Raw genomic sequence first — 19,409 nt, 5'->3', positions numbered from 1 at the left:
TTTTACATGTATGTGTGGGTTCCTTATCTTTGAGATCCACTTACATGCATTTGTATGATGGAATTTGAGCTTGATTTTCTTGTTTACCTGGAGCACAGAAGGAAGTGGGTAATTATAAAGAACAGTACATTTTAATAAGGTACTGGACAAATCGTTATTTTAAACATCACTTACTCCCAAAATTTCAGAGTCGTTCCTTCCATCAGTAGGCTTCAAATCAGTGTTGGAGGAAGCTCAAGGATCACAGACGGATGGGAGCCAGAGCTCAACTAAAAGTGTCAATGTCTGAAAGCTTTACTTTACAGCTGAGGTAACACACACACACACACACACACACATTTATATAAACACCCAAATATACAGTTACAGTCGTGTTTCCATCACTTCAGAGTTGATCATTTCTTGGAGATACACACGCATGATGCACGGACAGAGAGCGAGAGAGGGGGCTGACGTCATTATGAAAGCCACACAGGCAGCTAATAACCACTAAGGGGCGCTGTAGCTCACACTTTCTTCCATGGCCTCTTTGAACTGCGCTGTTGTTTGTATGCCATAACTTGGTGTTTGTTTAGTCAGGGAGGCAATTAAAGCCAATTTCAACCGGTTTAATTAGATTGATTTGAATAATTGCTTTGAAAGGCATTGTGGATCCCACCATCACAGTAAATCCAGGATTAGGAGCATTCAAATGATTTACATACTTTTAACTCACGTCTAATTTAGTAGACCTCAGGAAGCACTGATGAGAGATAAGCCTTAACACAAACCTTTTTTATTCGTTTTGTTTTGTACCATGAGGTAATTGTATTTATTTCTTTTGCTTTTTTTTTTTTTTGCTTTTTTTTTTGCATTTGCATTTGCGTAAGATTCATTTAAAATCACGAGCGCAGGACTCGTGTTAAGTGTGTGGGGGGTCCAGGAAGGTCAGCGTGGAGCAGAGTGGGAGCATTGTTGCACAGCAGATGCATAATAATGTGAAGGTCAACAAGATGCTCGTCGTGCCCGGTAAAATGTAGCGCTTAAAGGGCCCAGCAATCCATTATTACTTGCATGTGTACAACGGTGAACAGTGATCAAACCAAGTGTAAATCTGCCCAAGGCCAACTGAACAAGAGGTGAAGGAGAACCAGTGATAAATATAGGGAAAGGGATAAATATAGGAGGGTGGAGCTGCAGATTAATTGCTGACAAAAAGGACGCCTGACCTAGACAAATGAGAAAGTGCAAGGTCTGGTGAGTTGGGGAGGAGGCCTCGCAATCCCGGTCGAAGGTCTGTAGGCCAGTGTCCCCCCTACCTTCTCCCCACTTTGCTCCTTCGCACACGTGATTCTGCACACTGCTAAGTGAAGGGAGACTTGAAGCTCTTCATCCCCCCCAGTGCTGCTGATAGGATGATAATGGAGCATTCCTTGGAGCTGTTTCTCATTCATGGTGGCTGTGACAAGGGAGGAACATGCTTTCTATCCACTGGGGGCAGCTAACTCTTTCAGATCCCATGCATGTAACCTGAGATTTGCCCTCCTCTTTCTTGAATCCTCTTATGTGTGTGCAGTGGATATGAGATGGATACTTACCTGTCTCTGTGAGCTGCTCTTTTTCTTCGTTCTTTACCCAGCGCTACAGGCTGGTGCAACATCAAAGTTTCATGGTGTAGAAGGGAAATGCAAATTATTATTACAAATTGACGGTGGGTCTCCGCCTCAGGTTTCTTCCGGACTGTGTTTGTCGAATTCAGAGTGCTCAAAGACGTTAACAGTGTCTAACAACATCTGCTGGAATATGGAGATGCAGATGTTTACACTCCCCTCATGAGACTGACTTTAACTGGAGAAGTAAGGCACAGAATAACTGCAAGAATGTCTGGATTTGTCCAGCACTGTGTAATCGCAAAGGAATGTCCTGAGACATTTCTGCTTTTCCTCTACAAGACCCCTCTTTTCCCACGGCTCGTCCAGGTCTTGAGAATCTGTTTCCTGTCTCTCTCTCGCTCTCTCTCTCTCTCCCTCGTGCTCTCTCACTTCCTCCCTCTCTCTTGTTCTGTGCCTCTGTTTGTGGACACCACAAAGGCTGGTTTATAGGAGGACTGCACAATGCAAGCCCAGTGTCGTCAAGAGCACAAAGAGCAAGAGTCCTTGCCTTCTGAGAAACCTCTTGGAGGAAACATGCAGGCCAAAGTTTCTGAGTTGTTGTTGTTTATTTTATTTTTTTCCCCTGTAGCCTGAATGAAAAGCTGGATTCACAGACACAAACAAACTGATAAGCACACACCCTTATCTTGCTGTCTAGAGGGGGAATCAGAAAGTTTTTAAGAAGTTATTTTCTAAAACTGGGAAATTATTTAGAATGCCCCCCCCCCACACACACACACAAAAACCCCATAAAGAATTGTGACAAATTTAATGACAATTTGGAAAACAGCCAAACAGCATTTAGTTCATCAGAGTTTGCCTGGTTTTAGGTGATGGTAGGCTGCATTTAAGGTGCTTTAAAAGCCTAGTTCACACACACACACACACACACACAGCCAGACGTCTGAACAGATCAGTAACAATAGGGGGGGAAAGCAAGGCCACATGTGTTAGCACTTTAGGTCACATGTTTTGTGGGGGCACCATCAAAAATACTTGTATGCTATTTGTGGACACTCTTCTCTCAGCATGCTCTTCACCAATTAGCGAGAACAGGCCTTTTATTTTAATTCGCACGCATTCACAACATCATATGCTAAAATAACGCCAATGCCAAACAAAACAACAACAAAAAAAACCTTACACGTCATTGATTTAGTTTGTGACTTTTACCAAAATCTTAAAAAAACAACAACAAAAAAAAAACCCAGACAAATAACAACAATACAAATTTAACCCCACACGAACACAAAAAACACGCAGAGGTTTCACCGAGAACTCCAAGAACATTTGTTGTTCTTAATGTTCCCCAGACACAAAGTGACATCTGCCTCGCTCTCTGCATGCCTGCTGCTCTTTGTTCAAAAGAGCACTGAGGGGAGAGCACATTGAAGGCAACGATGATGTCACCATTGTGATCATTACTGTGCTGTGTGGTGCCCTATTTTTGACCAGGCGTCACTGAGGGCAGGCCAGAATGTCTGCCTGCACACTGCCAGGAGGAACAGCGGCCTGCCAGTGTTAATTAACACAGGGCCTGTTTGCATCCGTCTTAAGACCACCCCCACAGGCCCACCTAAGTCTAAGTGCACATGCTCATCAACACATGCATAATTTGAGCTCGCCGACGAAGGTTTGCGCATGTGTTTTTTTTTACCTCGCGGTCCTTTGTTTTGGGCACCGTTTGGCTTCCTTTCCTTGTCTAGGCCTTGCGAGTGAATTATTTATTCAGCCTACTCTTCTGTGGACATATCCTCACTACTTGTGCATGTGCTTCCTGCCTGTTTGCTTTCAATAACGTCAAGCTTGAATTCGGCATTTATGGCTATTGAGTAACTAATGACTACTCCTGCCCATCTGTGGTAGACTCCACCTAAGTATAAACACGTGAGCTGCATAATTCATTTAGCCTGTTGAGGAACGTAAGCGAGACTCTGATAAAATAATACAAACATGCAAGGTAGGATTAACAGAATAGTAGTCTGAGTGTGTGTTCAGTGTTAAAGCTAAACTAACTGTGATCCTGGAAGGTATTTGATGCGTATTTGTATCGGTATAGTAAAGCAGATCAATGCGGAGTCAAAATGCAGGTTTTATTTTTACATCATAGTGACGCCACCATGCTTTAAGGGTTCACTGACCTTTTGTGCTCATAGCAAAACTTTCAAACATGCAGGTGTGATGAACCGACAGATGTTATCACCTTTTGACTTTAGCATTCCACATCTTACTTGCATTTTATAACCGACTTACACTTCATAACTTGCACTGGATCGTTGAAGTTCTTTTCTAGCATCTGGCTTTTTATAAAGAAAATTGGGGATTTTTTTTCCCCTCCTAAAGGTCATTTCATTTGCTCACTAATTATTAGCACGCAGAAATTCTTGAACTACAGATGTAGTCTTGAAGCTTTCTATTTAGATTTTGAATTTAAAAAACAAACAATAAAAAAGGCTCTGTGAGCTGAGGAAAAGTTGGGAATTGGAGTAAGCTGTTGGGCACAATTAGAGGTGTATTTTTACACCCAGTGTCTCAGTGTTTTGGATGAAGTCCTCTAAAACACTGAGCAATCAGGCTCAAAGGCAGATATCAGTGCATGACGCACACAAACCAAGATTTTGTTTCTCTGAGGCATTAAAGATGTTTTTACGGAGAAATCGCCAAAAATATATCAACTGCGGTGTAAAATGTGCTCGAAGTATGTGACCAATTCAAAAAGCTCTTCTCTCTATGTATGTCTGTGCGTTATCTATCACTATATCTATCACTCAAGTGATGGCTGTTAACTTGTTTTGTCTTTTGCATGGTTTATTGTTGATTTTCTTTGAAATAATGTGAAAATAAAGTCCTAAAGTAGGAAATTTCTTCAATAAGTTTAATGGATGTTGTTATGGGAAAAATGGCTCAATTAGCAACTCTCACGTGTCGCATGTTGCGACATCAAAATTGTAAAGCCACACATTTCTCTGATGTTTAAGACAAACAACAGCAAACGTGTGACATCACAAGCAACAGGAACTCCTCCAAACACTAAAACCACAGCCCGCTCTCCAAAACATTTTGTCTTTGTTTATCCATTTGCTGATTAAAAAGAGCACTGTTGCCGGCCAGCCATGGTTATGTGGACATTATGCCTGGAAGGGGATCTATCTTTTTCTTTTTTTCTCACACATTTTATAACAGCTCTTAAGGGTTTATGTAGTTCAAACACACCCCTGGAATGAAAATGAAAGCTCATTCGGTGTCAGGATTTCTGAAGGCCTTGACACATACCATCTGAAAATAGCTCATGTGATATGCGTGGACGTTATTGCTGTATTTAAATGAGATGTTGGGGTCTTAAAATAGCCTGAAGGTAGCATTTTAGCACACCGGATTTGTTTTTGTGCTTTTATTTCTATGCCAGAGAGGCGACAAGAAAAGGTAAAGGAGACCAACACGGAGGACAGACTGAAGCCTGAAGCCACAAATATGGTCTCTTAAAGTTTTCCACACCAAGATACACAGAGGTATTTTGTCCTTCACAGGCATGCTTCACATGTGGTCACGTGTAGGTCCTGAAAGCACTTGTGTGTCAGGCAGCTCATTCCATGATTTAGGCATGAGACATAACTGCAGTCACACCAAATATGTATGAGACATCTTATATATTTATAGATATTTACAAAAGTGTCTATCGTTATCTTGTTTTGTTCTGAATGTGGAGCAAATGAAAGGGGCGAATGAGCCACGTTTGACATATTGTTTTCTTGCTGCGATGTGTGCCAACCAAACTCAGCCTGTTGACAAAACAGTAATCCATATCGCACAAACGCTTACACCGATCAAATTACATCTGCGAGATAAACTCAAAGATTTGAGAAGTTTCTCTCTGGATTTTTTTTTTTCCAGAATAAAAGGAACCAGCCAGTTTCACAATTAAAAAATAAAAAAAAACTTTGACAGTTGGCAGTTTCAGCTTGACTCTTTCCACTGTGTAATTTTCTGGATAGTGTGAGAGACGCTACATTGCCAAAACTGCAATGATTATGTCTTCATATTTTTTTTAATGCCAGAAGTGCATTGCACAATGTTGCATAATCTCCATTTAAAAAAGGTGCTGATTTCTTGTGACTTTTTGCTTTGTCCCAAAAGTAAGTGTTTGCACTAAATAGATTAAATCACATAGCACAAAGCTTAGCTCCTTTCACATTAATTATGAGTTCCAGCTTAAATACAGTGGAGTGTAAAAAAAAAAAAAAAAGTATTTCTTTTCCTTGCTTTGATCTAAAATTTTCAGGTGAATCTGCCAAATCAAACTTGTCAAAGTCACCGCCTAAAGAGAAACAAAACAAAGCGCTTTGCATGCAGAAGCTGAACACTGTTGAATCTGATGACAGTGACGTCTGTCAATATGAACCGAGAGCTTCACAGGAATTAGCACTTGAGTGGAATCTCATGAAAGGAAGCTTTAGCTTTCAGTTACAAATCACTAGCAGGTGATTTTAAAAAAAAAAGTCTCTGTGGAATTACAATAATGTTCCTGGTTTATTTTATTTTTTTAATCGTACATTATTAAAGTAAGGTTTGTGCATTTATGTGTAAGGCTGTGTAAACTTTGTAGTAAGAAAATTAGACACAAGACAAACTGTGTGACGTGTACCAAAACTATAACTAATATTGGGCTTTCTATGTAGGTCAGAGAAAAGAGGAAAAACACTGAATCCTGACTTATAATAATAACAGAACAACGGCAAGTGCACCAGTCAGTTATCTATCAGCGTATGCTCCACTGTCAAAGATATGTCTGCCGTGGACAGAAATCAAAGCTAGTTATATGTAAACTATGATAAAGCAAGGCACTGAAGCTTGAAATTCCTTCAACTGTGAAAGTCATTTCCCTTGAAAAATCCCCCTCCGCTTCATCTGTCACAAAATGCAGAAAACAAGAGAAATCTTACAGTCGCAGGACACAAGTAACGCCTGTTTTTAGTGTGCACATCTGTTTTCCCTTCTTTTCTGTCTTAGTGTCATTAGTGGCCTTATGATTGGAGGGGGAAATGCTGTTCTCACGTTGATGAAATTATAAAAACTAGGAGGTCGACTGCAGTTAGCTGTATTTAACAGCAGGGTTTCTCCAGGGCGATATTCATATGGACTTGAAGGAAAGTACTGGGTTGATTACCGTAGCTAAACCCCTGCACTTAGGCGCAGATTTAGCAAATGGAAAATCTGCTGACATTTTGTGTGGCGTGTGTACACAGTGACGCGGGTGAAGATGTTTTTATTTGATTCAAGGTCATTTGGCTTTGCTCAGGTTGGGGTGACATTTGCTTGTGATCTCATTCTTCACGGAGAGATGCATCACCGTGGAGCTGAGAGTTGTTTCTCCACTTTTCCTGGCACAAATGACTCCTCATTCCCAGAAAAGGAACATGCTATCTCTCTCTCCTCTCTTTCTCTCTCTATCGGTCACACACTGACAACATGTGCACACAGACTGCATCTCCTCAGTGAATGACAGTGTGAATGTACCTCATCAACGAATGAGTCACTCTACTACTCTGCTATTATGATGATTTCTCCCTTCTGTGTATTACATCATGCAACAGAGGGTTCTGCTCAGTTACATTCGCCACAATAAACACTCTCTGAGTGCACTCATTTAGACTGTGTGGGGATTTCAGTCAACCTTGCATGGAAAACATTTATTTGATCTTCCAAATCACTTTTGGGGTAAGTTTTGTGTACAAGTAAAAGCACAGGATTTCCTTAAGCTGACACCGGGATGGATGAGAACACCTGTAACATCCTTTTCTGTAGGTGTCTCTGACACTGAAGGTCATGCATTGATGGATGTGGATTCCCATATACCGTAAGCTCTATAGTGAGGCTTTCAGAATATCTCTGATAAACCTTTATTGGTAAGAGATAGCAATCAATAACAGCGCTCACGTGGCGTAACTGCTGAATTTTTATGCCAGCCAGGGAATATGAGTGTTACTTGAGGTGCACACACAGATATTCTACATATAGCAGCCAAAAATTGGTCCCTTGTGCTTTAATCGCACAGGCGGTTCAAATCATTGACTTTTCAAATCATTACATCTCACACAGCATTGTGCTCAAGACCACTGATGTATTGAAAGGATGCTACAAAGAGAGGATCCTGCACGGATGGGAAGAGTAATTACTGTCCGGTTGCAGGGTTCTTACATTAATCCAAAACAAAAGATTAAATTAAACTCAACTGTTATAGCAGTGCAAGATAATCGGAGGCAGGGAGGAACAATAGCGCTCGATTCACTTCATACAGCAGAACATTGTCTTAATTTAATTTATTGGGTGTTTATTTAATACTTATTATGTAGGACACAACAATAAGTGAGGACTAATTCAATTGCATAAAAAGACATCCTTAGGCCACTTTTCTTGTGTGTGAACACTATTTTAAGCTCCATTTATGGTGTTCAAATTAAACATCTCAGAGTTGCTGGAAGCTTCTCGTGTTAATGGAATCCCACATAGCGGATTGTGTGGGGAAGAGAGCAATCTGTATTCCCTGAATGTGTCTGGGCGAAAATCAATAAATGCAAGCACAGCTCCTCGCTTGTGATGGCTGTCCCTGTCTTTGCATGCTGGACTAATAGAAAAATAATAATTAAATTTAAATCACCAGATTAATTTGTTTTCCATCAGTCTCAGGAGAGATCCTTTTTTTTTCCTGTTTCTTTAGTGGCTCATTATACTTTCTAATCAAGACAAAAAAAAAAAAAAGTCCCTCTTTTAGACAGACATGCTGTCTCCCTTCCCCCTTCTCTTCCCTGTGGTGTGCTTTCTCGCATTGCAGTCATTGTGCTGGCACTTATTATGTTACAAATGACCGAGGTACGGCAGGCATTCTCAGTGTGCATGCAAAGAGGGCCCACCCTTCTATGCTACTAGCGCCTTCTCCTAATGACGATGCTCAGAGTGCCCCCCCACTCACCCACCCACCACCAGCACACACGCCACCCCACCCCCCACCCCACCATTCCCGCCCCCATGTGCTCTCTTTAATGAAGATTCTCCAATGCAATTAAAAATCCTTGCTTCTTGCTGCTACTGTATGACAAACACAGCCACTGTCATTCCTCATGGCCTGTCATTCCTGCTACAGGAGGCGGAGGAGATGGAGAAATACACCAGGGTGCCAGTGGCTAGAGAGACAGATAGAGAGGATTTTGAGAGTGTGTTTGTGTGTGTTTGAAGAAGAGCCCCCCCCCAATCTCAACAGGTAATGGAAAGGGGCAGAGAGAAAAAAAAAATCAATGACCAAAGAACATGGAGAGCACGCTTATGAAATGGCTTTAACTGCACACCACAAGCTGAATAAGGGGTTCTGTGTCCATCCTCCAAAAGCTCGAGTGAATGCCGTATCGGATCTTCCACCTAAACACCACCTCACCTTTCTTTTTTTTCTTTTAATATTACACCTAAAAATGACTGACTTCTGAGTAACATCTTTGCAATTCTTGCAATAGCATCAAAAACACTGGGGTGACACTTTTAGACGCTGTGACATAAGAACAGAGAGGAGAGAGACGGAGGGGGTGGGGGAGAGAGGAAGAAAGGGAGAGAGAAAGAGAGAGAGAGCGAGAGAGGAATCAGGATACATTTATGGTCATTTATAATGTTTATGAAGCATTAATATGAATGTGCCCGTAAACCAATACTCCATCACTCTGCTAACAATGAGTTCATTGTTTGTGTGTGATTTATGAGGTGTCTATAAACTAACAGTGAACAGTTTGTTAATCCACTATAATACCTGTTAAAATGGATACAACCAGTGGTGATGTGACACGCAGCAAGAGAGACAGACCCGCGCACACACATACACACACCAGTCAGCTCTGCTGTGACCCATCCTCATCCTCATCAGGGTGGGGCACATAAGAACAGTTGCCCACTCCATCTGCAAAAAAAAAAAAAAAAAACTCCCCACCACCACCTCTCCACCCCACCCCCTTGTTGTTTTCCAGTTGAATGAAATAATCTTCCCCCGTCTGGAAACCCAGTCTGGGTCAGAGGGCCTACGTTCAGCCTGTTGCTTATTGTGTGTTTAGAAGAGGATGTAAAGCATACAATTAGGCACAGATGGCTGTCTTTGCCAGGCAATGTATTGATCCAAACCCGATGAAGGGCTGCCCCGTTTTCTGGTTTTGTTTCACAAATGCCTCCCCTAAGTTGGAGCCTTTATGTAACTGGCTTGTATTTGCTTGATCATGTAACATCTTGTGGGGGCTTAAAGAGAGACAAACAGATAGATCATCTGTAACTATGTTGAATACTGCCTAATCAAGAAAAAACACCCTTTATCATTAGGTTTGGCGATATTCTAAAAGTGCCTACAACTTTAATCATCTTTCACCTTTCAAAATAAATCCACAAATAAGACAAAATGAGAGGATTTAGGCAACTTTTCTTTATAAAAAAAATCATAAAATTTAAGCTATAATCCAAGTTATAGTAATTAATTAAAATGGTTAAGAATGTATAAAAGTTATTTTATTTTAATTTTTTTTAAAGGTTTGTTTATTTCTTACACTATCAGCGGATAAGGCGCTAACAACATCATAAATAAAGTTCCCGCTACATCCCTGTCAGTGCCGTGGACCTAATGACAATGTCGCATTTAAAGTAATAACGGTCAATTACTGTATCCTTCCTTTACTACGGCCGCTGCACAAATAATAAGTTTTCTTTGTGTGGCAGTAGTGAGCTGACGTCAGGTCGGTTCCTTGAAGTGGAGCTGAATAAACCTTGAGAAGAGTCTCCTTCAATCTGCTGTTAGTAACTAACACACACACTCACACACCGAGACTCAATTACTGCCCAATTCCCTTCTTTATCATTCGTCCCCGACCTCTTTCATAACCAAAACCGACCAAGGAAAAAAAGAGGCGAGAAGAAGACCGAGCCGAAGTGTTAGTTGAACTAAAAAACCACGCTGGAAATAAGTAAAGTGTCGAAACTAAAAAAAGGTAAGTGTTTTATTTTCACTGACGCTGTTTTCGCCCCGTCACAGAACAGGCGATGAGCTGCGTACGGAGAGAGCTCGCTTGGCTTCGTTTCTAGTTTCTTGGCTTTTTTCAGCTCGTGTAAACTGCTTTATACATACTTTCCTGTTTTCTCGTTGCGGTGTAATTCATTCAGTCCGTGTGTCCCGTAGTCGTTAGCGGTACGTTTGGTTAAAGTTTTTTCTCCTTTTTATGAAAAAAACGAAGTGTTTTTTTTCCTCCTCTCCTTCTTCGGAGTGTTGACCTGATAGTGGAAATCGTCTTTTGTGTCCCTCTTTTCCCTTTTCTCTCTCGCACCGTTCACTCCGGCGGTCGCAATTTGATAGCGAAATTAAACTTTTTCGAAAGCTTCGTGGTTTTGTTTGTGTTGTTCTTTTTTTCTTTTAATTTATCAACCGTGAAAATGTACAGTTGTTGGCTGTTTTGGCTGCCTATTCAGTGTAGTGGATGTTGTAACCTAAAGGGGGGGGGCAACTACGAGGCACTGGACTGCCGTTGGTCCTCGCTAGTCCGTCCGTTAAAAAGCCATCCAGTTTAACAGTCCCCCGACGCGAAAATAAAACAATTAGGCGACATATACATAAATATCCCCCTTCAGTTTGGATTAACTTGTACGTATAATATTAATTTATCTTTGTACAGCGGTTCAGAGTTTGAGCTTTTTTCCCCCTGTCGTGTCGCTAGTCGTATTGCTGGCCAGCCTGCTGGGGAGCTGTTATCGCGGTCGCTTCCTCAAACCGAGAGGCGTGCAGGCAAGCTAGCAGCCGCTTGGCCGAGTTGTTGAAATTTATCCCTTTGTGTATATTACAATATCCTCCATTTTTTCTGCCCCTTCCAAAACAACAAGCCTCTCGCCATCTTGGTTATTTTAAATTCGTCCACCGCCCCCCCCACACCAAAGCACCCCCACCCCCCCTCTCTCTCTCACACACACACACATACAAACATCCAGGCTACTTTAAAAGGAAATGGACGTTTTTTTCCTCAAGTTTTACCAAAGTTTTAGACTTGGTAGAGGGGGAAAAAACGAGACGGGGGATCGCGTCCCGTGTGTGTTCTTTTATTTTCCTTTTTGAAAGGAAATTAAGGTGGTTGATAGAGTCGCAGACGATCATTTTAAGGCAGTTTTACTTCGATGTTTGGTGCTTTAAAAAAGCAAATACAAAGTGACGTGTGGTTACATGTCAGGATTCTCTTGTTTTGAGACGTAAGTGGAGAGGCTGGTGTTTTGAGACAGGCGTCGATAAACAGGCGCATTTGTGATGTTTTAAGATAATACTGTTGATAAATGTGAGATCGGCGTTTACTCGGTGCTGCCCAATGTTTGTCTTTGCAGCTAAACATGAATGAATGAATGAAGGAAGGAGGGGGGAAGGAAGAAAGAAAGGAAGGAAGGAATGATATAAGGGCAAATTACTTGGAATGATATTAAGGGAAGATTATTTTTAAAAAATATAATTTTCATTGGATTTTAATTGGATTTCAGTATAAAAAAGTGATTAGGTATGATTAGACTCACAAAAGTTATATAAATAGTATTATGTTTAAAAAAAAACAGGTCCTTCCTTCTTCCTTCAGCTGTTGTGGTTTAGCTGAATAGATCTGTGAGCGATAAGTTTGCTAGATTGACAGGTTTAAGACGTGCACACTGGCACACATGCACCTCTAGCCTTCCTTTGGATTATCTCTTAGCTGAGCCATGATACTTGCTTGCAACAGTTTAGACTGAAGACTTTTAGCAGACTGGAAAATGGTGACCTTATTTATTTTCTGTCATCCATCTCACACAAAAAATGTGTCCCTGCCCCTTACAGTTACAACTTGATCTCACTTTTCTTCCCCATGTCCTGTAAAGCAGTTTGAGAAAAAGGAGGGTGTTTAGGGTTGGAGGGTGTAGTGGAAGGAGGGGGACAAAGAAAACAAACTGAACAAATGCTTTGAAATGGAAAATCAGATCATTTCACCTCCCACCTCTTTTGTTTGCCCGTTTATTGCTGCAAAAGCTGGAGTGCAGAGGAGCAGATGTTTAGCCAAACATGAAGGCGCGGTGCCTCTGTCCTTATGGGGATGGCTCTCCCTCCTCTCACTGCTGATGCATCGACATGACAGCTGCTTGATTTCATGGAGCTGCTAAGAAGCCATTAGTGGTATCAGTGAATTGAAACGGAACAGTGTCTCCCAGTTTTCTATCACAACTCTCTATTGTTGGCATCTTTTTTTTTGGTGCGGATTTGTTTGAATATATGTGTGAGTGTTTGTGCTCCCGTGTACATACGCGCGCGCGCGTGTGTGTGTGTGTGTGTGTGTGTGTGTGCAAATTCTGCAGCTGAACATACAAACCGACAAGAAGTGGTAATATATTTGTGCAGCGTGTTTTCTCATAATTTGAGAGAGACTGAGCAAGAGCAAAAGTGAAAAAAGGGGAACAAATCTGTCAGAGTTTGTTTGCCATGTTGGTTTGAAATGAAAGCACACTGTGCTACCTCAAGCACACTCAAATCAGAGATGTCTCTCCTTGCCAGGCCAAGGGGAAGAAAAAAAAGTCAACTCGCGGCTGGAGTTTTATTCTTTCTCTGCTTCTCCCTCTCAAATTGGAACTGTTGTTTTTGAAGAGATAAAGGAGGACTTCTGCTTGACTTGAACATTCAGGAATTAAGGATAGACATAGTTAAGCCCTATTTGCATGTCTACCAAAGTCACAGCAAACGGTTGCTATTGACTAAGCTGATTAGGTGAAATTAGGTTCACGAGCTCTATGTCTGGGGGTGCTGAATCTGACAGAACTTGGACAGCTTTTGAGAAGACAATCCCATGTGCACACAAGGCTGAATTCTCTATAATCCCTTGCTATTGAATATGGGGGCTATCTATTTTTTTTCTCTTTTTTGAAGGAAACCCATCCTTGTGTTCTTTTACAGATGAAATGAAGTGCGATTTATTAGGTGTGCATGATAGGAATGATCAAGTCATTGGTATGAGGCAGCTCTTGCTTAAAACTTTAATATGAGATGAAAAATACGTCCACTCTATTAGGGATGCTTCCATATATCGGCTGAACACTGAGCCAATCACAGCCTCGTTGACAGATATGAGCCTATCAGCAAATGAGATGACATTTACCAATGGCAGTGGCTGGTCTTTATCTGTTGGGTCACATCAGTGTCATGCTGGTTAATTGGACAAACAGTTCAGCAAGAGGGAGAAATAAAAACAAAATAACAACAAACGCGCATGCATAAACCAGGGTTTTCCTCGGTTACAGACTGTCATTTAAGTCTGACTGGTGTGAATACAGTAAAGGCAAAGGAACAAAAATCAAACACGACTATGACATATGTTGATAATTTAAATGGTGCATTATTACAACGGGCAATAATATAAATGGGTTATTATTCATATCATGTATGCTTTTAGATTTTAGTTTAACAGCTTTCCTCCTAAATATGCTGAGCACTAACCTGTTTTGAATGAGAAAAGCTAACACACTATTTTGTTTGTGTTCCTAAAAACTTCTGTGATGAGTGAGTAGAGCTTAGATCTTGTTGTTTAACATGCATTTTGTGTGATTAGAGTAGAATTAACTTTATCACCATGGTGGGAAGCACTGGGACAAAGCGAATGAAATGCAGTGATAATTCAACCCGATGTGCAAAAACATAGTATTATGTGCAGAATGTACAAGTGTATAAAATGAAAGTCCTACAACATGGGTGATGTTATAACTTACAGCATGTACAGTTTCTTAGTGTGTATATCAGGAGTGTATCATGCAGCTTATGTCAGCTTAGGTTCACACCTTGTATATTTGAATATGCCTCCACATTCGTCCCATGCGACCACTTGTGATCAGGTCTCACTTTAACACTGAACACGTACAGGGACTGAAATGTGTTGCCGTCTCTAATGTACTTCCCTTGAATAATGTGCTGGAATTAATAGAATAAGAAATGCTATACAGTCTAGCTCGATGATGTCTCTAATCTTCCGCTTTCCGACTGGCTGATTGACTCTTTGGCCCAATTGGAAATCAAAGCGTTTTCAATCTAAGAGAATCTATTTTGCCTGATATTGTTGGCGCCTGCTGTTGCACATTTTAATTGGCGCCCAAATGAATACCTGCTTCTGCTTACACCGAGGACATCAGTTAAATAGCTGGTCCTTCAGTGTGACCCAAGGTGCTCTTTTCCTGTGCGGCTCAGACCTTTACTTAGAGCAGTGCACTTTGTATTGGATCACTACAACATCTAGTAATGCCAGGCGTGAATAGGGTTTTAGTGGCAGATTTTGATTTTAACCTCAAATTCTTTTTCCTTGATGTCACTATCATTGGTGATTAACAAAGTAAATCCTTTAATGCAAAATATGAAAAGTGTCCCTGTCCCCTTGGCTGATTGTGCCATCCCAGAGCCTCGTTCACATATGAAGTATTTTGCTCTTTGCACGTTGTAAATGATGGTTGGTTGTAGGTGATGGCTGGGGGCTGGAGCCTTTCCCAGATGTCATAGAATGAAAGGCAGGGTACACCTTGGACAGGTCGGCGGTCTGTTGCAGGTCTAACACAGAATTTATATGTCAGTCAGCTGTTTCACTTGTAGTCACTTGTAATGCTCGCCTCAAACTTGAGATAAGCTTAACTCAGGGCCCGCCCACTTTGCATCGCTAACGGTCTCTGAATTTCATTGACATTTCATGTTGCCACATCTCTGCCAGTCTCTTCCTGTTTGTACAGCCCTTTAGAAAAGTGGCGTTATGCTTCAAATCAAGACTTAAAATGAATCAAGCAGTGTTTTTTAGGGGTAATGCAGATCCTGACGATAAAAGAAAAAAGAAAAAAAGGGTTATTTGAAATTCTAGCGACTATTTCAATATTGTGCATTCGGTTACTGCGTTTCCCCTCACTGATTACATGATTTTACTCTGGGCTACTAGACCATGCTTTGTAGTTTCTGTGTGACAAGATATGACAAAGTGGCTGATTTATGCATTCTTTAACCACAACAGCAGGAGGCTGAACTGATAATAAAAGACAAAAATAAACTTTCACATTACCATACACATGTACATTAGTGAAATATTTACTAAGCTCTGTCTGAAGTGCTTCAGTCAGCCTAAATGTTTCAATGCATTGATGTCAGTAAGTTATATTTAGTCAGAGATTAATAAGATCTGCAAACAATCTATCGATAATAATGGCCATCTGGGAGCCCTGTCAAATCTCTGCATGTTAGCGCTGACACAGAGCTGTGAAATTTAAAGAGGAAGTAGAGATCTGCTCTGTGTTAACCAGATCCTTCAAGAACTAATGCAAGACACACTCCCAGTCGTCGGTCAGTCTTTTACTCGTGAATGTGCATGCACAAGCAAAAAAATAAAATAATGACAAATGAAATAATGCACCAAGAAACTGAGGACTTTAACAGATGTTTTTGAAGTAGACATTAATCCTGGAAAGACTAATGGTCCTTTGAGAAGAAGCAGCATTTTAGCAAAAGCCTTAAAAGCTTCCATGCATTAGATTAACAATGCGTCATATTGTTACAGATCAAATTGAAGCTTCTCTGTCCTCGTCTCGGTCTAGTGCTGTGAGCCGTGTGTTAGAGGCCCATGCAGGCAGATCACTTATTGATACGTGTCCACATGGCCTCGCAGGTTAATGTCCTCTCAGCTGGGAAGTTGGTGAGCTCTCAGTTGATCTACCTAACCTTATGTTACCTTGCTATTTTGGTAACACTGCCTGTTCTCTGAACGTCCTGATAGTCATCAGGATCCACAAATAATTGTCTAAAGTGCATGCTTGGTGACAGCAGCTTTTAAAGTGAGCCTCTTCTAATATTGTGCCTGTCCTTTTGCTGAGTTATCTGCATCCATCTGTACAGTGAGAAATGCAGCTACGTTAAAAAAAAACAGACTAATGAGATTGGGCATATGCCTTTCTGTTGTAGAAGCAAGTAAACAATCTCGACTCTTAATTAAGACTAAACAAATCAACACCCATTTTATTTTTTCTACATTTCTGTGTGGATTACATATGGTGGATTAATTACCGAACAATAAGCAGTGTAAAGTGCAAGTGGGTCACCCGGCGTTGACTTTCAGGAGACAGAAGACAGAGCGGCCAAATTTGGGAGGGAAAGGCGATAAGCTGCTTCTTTGCCGTTCGTCCCCTGGGCCTCTATTTATCATTCAATGTGAGAATTTCCTTGATGAAAGTCAAGGTTGTTTGTGCATGCTCTGTCTCGTTGGGATGCCTGTTTTTCCACCAGCAAGGTGAAAAGGTTGATTTTCCCCCTCCAAAGAGATGCCTTGTTTGGGAAGTCCAGGCTAGTTTCTTTTAATGAAGTCTCTAAAGGTCCTGATGATTTTTCCACTTCATGGCTGTTTTTGTTTTATACATTAGTGAGGACGCGAAAAATACAGATGTACTTTGTGTGTATCTCCGTGCCACACAGTGGCGAGCATGCAAGTCCTCATAATTGTGTGTCTGTGCTGCATGTGCTAAAGACGTAGCAAAGAAGGTTATCACTTTATGTGAGCTGAAAGCATCCATTTAAGGTGGCCTTTATAAAAAGCAAGAGTGGCAAGAAAGATGGCAGCATAATGAAAGCATTTATTTTCTTGAAAAGAAATCACATCAGTGTTTCTTGGCTTTGTGAAATAGATACATTCAGAGTCTCTTAACATTAGCTGAAGGAGGCTGGATTGGATTTTTCTGTCATTTTTCTCCCACCTTGTCCTCCCTGTCTCGCTTACCAACATTTTCTTGCGCAGGGACTTGATTATGGAATTGGCATTGAGGTCTGGAAAACCTGCTATTTAGTCTGATGTTTTCCACACCTTGACATCTGCAGCAGGGGGCCTATACTTACACATTTCTCTTGCATTCTCCCATGCTGGCTGTGCTTGGATGGGGAAGGATACTGGGAATGGGAAAAGAAATGGGAAGAATGTTTCGGATGTCGGAATGGGAATGATATTGGTTTCTCTATTGGTGTGCCTCCTGGGTCAGTGGGGTTTTTGATGATACTATAGAATAGCTTGTTGCAGGCAGGGGAGCTGTGAGCTTCGGTGGGTGTTAAGGCGCACGTACACAGGCACACGCACACACACTTGCTGTCACAACACAGGCATTTATGTATAGGGACAGCACACACATACACTAACGTGTACACACAAATGCATGAGATTGCGCCTCGACAGCCCCCCATTTATTGATCTTCTTCAGCATTTAAAATCTGGTCACTGCTGCCACAAAGGCTTTTTATTTTAGCTGCGCTGGCAAAGCGTGCTTGAAGCTAAGCCAGAATTTAAAATATTTAACTCCTACACAAACGCCATGAGAAATGACAAGGAGAGAGGAAAAACAAATAGGAAAGCAGTTTGGAGCTGTGCAGTAGCTATATGTGCATTTGTTGAGAACCGTGTTTTATGTAAAACACGCTGATAGGATCACCTCGCACTGAGTCGGCTGCGTAAGCGCTATAGTTTGGAGTAAAAATGTGCGCATACAGCACCTTTTCCTTCATAAAGTTTTTATGAATTGAGGGGGCTATCTTGTGTTTTTCTTCAGAAAACAAAATTGTGGAGAAGAAATGATCATCGACTCTAAATGTAACTTAACTCAGAACTGAACTGCAAGGCCTTACAGTGTTTATAGTGCAATCTGAAAATGCTGGCAGTCATTGGATTAGTCATTACTGGACCTGGAACAAGCGGCTGTTTTTAGCATTTTAAGGTTAAAAAGGGATACTCGTGAGCAGAGAGGCAACTCACCAATGGCTAATCTGCAAAAGCCCTTTAGCATGCATTCTTATAGCCCTGTTCTTTTCTTAAGGACAGCGTGTTTCTCTTTCTCTCGTCTCACTGCACACGACACCAGGTATTAAAGGCAATAATTTCCCCCTTTTCTTCTTCTTAGGAAATTGTGAGTGTTCAGTTAGTCCCAGGTGGCATAGAGGAAATGATCTGACTAGCTGCGTTCACACTACATTTTGAAATAATTTGTCTTGAAAAGGTCAAAGCACATATCAGTGATTTCGAAATGCTCTTACATTGTACTGAAAATCTATGTTGCATTAACATTACAAATCACAAAGGTTTCCTCATCCGGTTTAACCTGCTGCTGCTGTTTTTTTGGTTTGTTTTTTTTCTTTCTTGTCCAGCTCCGAAAGCCCAGCTCTGCTCAGTCTGTGGCATTGTCCCGCTTTCTTTTTCTCTGTGTCTCTGTCTGTCCTTCCCTCTCTCTGTCTCTCTCCCGCTCTTTGCTTGTGCGCTCTCTTTCTGAACGATGACACTGAGAGACAGCTGTAACGTGAGACGCCTCTCGATCCTGGCAGGGGCTTCGAAAAGCTGAGGCAGAAGGGAGGGAGAGGGCCTTTATCTGAGACTGGGGGCGCTGACCTCCCTCATTCCCCTTCTTTTTCTCTCCTCCTTTTCTCTCCCCGTCTCTGCGTCTGCTGGCATACTCCATCCTCCCCCCACCAACAGAAGCCGAGACTGCACTCAAAAAAAAAAAGCGTAATGAGAAAACATTTTCTGCCCATAGCAAAAAAAAAAAAAACCTGATGAATGAAATGATGTGTGTTGTTCCTGTTTACACCATTTAAAGCTGTGTGTTGCTTTTTAAATTGCTAGCATCCCTCCATCTTTAGTCCACACTGGATGAAACTTAAATTGTGTTGTCAAGTGTTTACAGAATGTATGGAGTAATATTTGAGTGACTTATGTTTGTGATCTGTGT

The 19,409-nt window shown here is 41.3% G+C and overlaps 1 protein-coding gene across 16 annotated transcripts in view; it reads left to right on the top strand.

Annotated features, from left to right (window-relative positions):
* Positions 1-10,393: 10,393 nt before the first annotated feature.
* Positions 10,394-19,409, top strand: part of baz2ba (bromodomain adjacent to zinc finger domain, 2Ba) — a 67,026-nt gene continuing 58,010 nt past the window's right edge. For 13 of the 16 annotated variants that reach the window (XM_040010682.1, XM_040010678.1, XM_040010676.1 and 10 more), the window contains exon 1: positions 10,394-10,636. The gene's annotated coding sequence lies outside the window, so the exon portion shown is untranslated. The remainder of the gene's footprint in view (positions 10,637-19,409) is intronic. The other 3 variants (XM_040010685.1, XM_040010683.1, XM_040010681.1) reach the window with 1 other exon arrangement.

This window comes from Simochromis diagramma, unplaced genomic scaffold, assembly GCF_900408965.1.
Source record: "Simochromis diagramma unplaced genomic scaffold, fSimDia1.1 OVJJ01000603.1, whole genome shotgun sequence".
In the NCBI taxonomy this organism is placed as follows: domain Eukaryota; kingdom Metazoa; phylum Chordata; class Actinopteri; order Cichliformes; family Cichlidae; genus Simochromis; species Simochromis diagramma.
The sequence above is the reverse complement of the archived record's forward strand: the minus strand, read 5'-3'. Positions and strand labels throughout refer to the sequence as shown.